General features: G+C 43.3%; 1 non-coding gene across 1 annotated transcript; it reads left to right on the top strand.

Annotated features, from left to right (window-relative positions):
• The first annotated feature begins 291 nt into the window (after positions 1 to 291).
• LOC132251272 (U1 spliceosomal RNA) lies at positions 292 to 456 on the top strand. The gene has a single exon (XR_009463227.1). It is a non-coding gene; the product is annotated as a U1 spliceosomal RNA (small nuclear RNA).
• The last annotated feature ends 972 nt before the right edge of the window (positions 457 to 1,428 follow it).

Genomic DNA, 1,428 nt, shown 5'->3' with positions numbered 1-1,428 from the left:
AAGGTGCGCTCTAGCACTCCCTGGCGCCTGGCCTGAGCAACTACAGGCATGTACCTGCATTTCCTCAGTCCAGAGAGCATGTCTGTCCTGTTACAAACCAGTTCAATCTAGGCAGGTTGGACTAACCTGCAAAGGTTGAATCAATTCAGGCTCTGGCTTTTTGAATGTCTGTCTGTAGCCTGTCTGTTCTTGAACTGCTGCTAAAAGCAGCATGTGCTCAGTAATGGAAACCAACACTGAGCATGACTATAAAGTACATGTCCCATATTGGGCAGACATGCTGATGGGAATCTACCACAAGGCAGGGGAGATGCCATGATCACCAATGAGGTTCTGCCAGGGTGATGTCTGTACATTGCAATCTGGGCAGGCTGACCCTTTTGAGCTTCCCCAAATGTAGGAGACTTGACTGCACAATTTTGTGACAGTGGGGGACTGCTTTCTTGCATTCTCCCTGGCTTGCTCCCCCGGCTTTTGGCTGGGAGTAGGTAAGACTAGGGTGCATCCAAGCCCTAGGGTCTCTGAGCTTTGGGCTTGCATGTAGGATTCCTGCCAGAGATTTGGGGAGTATCTGAAGCCCCAGACCAATGGGTCTGGGAAGGAGAATTCTTGCCAGGTGGTAGAACCTGAACAGACTTGAATGATTGAGCTCTGCTTAGTTGAAATTTGGAACTTGGAACTGATTTGGCCCTTGAAATGAAATTAAAAAACTCAAATATGGTTGGTCTATATATAAATAGATGCTAAAATGCTAGTTAAAAGTGTGTTTATGGAGTGCCCATGCTAAAACTTGCAGCAGTTTCAAAAAAAGGGTAAAATGCATCCACTCTAGATTAAATAAGTCAGTGGGTATTATAAACATAGCTGTGGCAGTTTGCATATATAAGGTCATGTTTTTCAAACTTGTTGCTGACTTCCATGTGCTCAAGGAGAGCAAGGTCTGACAGGAAGGTGTTGGGGAGAGGGTCTGCAGGGGGAGAAGTTGTGGGGAGGGGGCAAAGGGGCTACCTGACCCCCCCCCAGATCTATATTCCCTGCTGTAACAGTGGGAGGGGTACAAATGCAAGACAAAGCTCCAATAGACAGATTCTATACCTGGAACAGTATATCAAATTTACAAATTTTCCGTATATTGATTCTAATTATTGTCTTATAATCAGGGTTATCTTATACTTGTGTAAATATGGTAAAATGAATGCATATTTTTAGGCAGCTTCCTTGTAGTTAGTGCTGTTCTCACCTTGTAAGGGATTCATAAGTTAAAAAAAATGTCTACAACATTGTTTAGAGGCCGATGAAGTCAAATATGAGGTGAGAGGGCTTAATCAAGAAAAAACAGGTAATTGGGAATGAGATTGGACCAAACACAAAGGAAACAGATGTTCTATCATCTCTCAAATCTCAATTTTATTTGATTTAGGTACTCTT

The sequence above is a fragment of the Alligator mississippiensis genome, chromosome 6 (assembly GCF_030867095.1).
Source record: "Alligator mississippiensis isolate rAllMis1 chromosome 6, rAllMis1, whole genome shotgun sequence".
In the NCBI taxonomy this organism is placed as follows: domain Eukaryota; kingdom Metazoa; phylum Chordata; order Crocodylia; family Alligatoridae; genus Alligator; species Alligator mississippiensis.
This window is presented reverse-complemented; position numbering and strand designations above follow the sequence as displayed.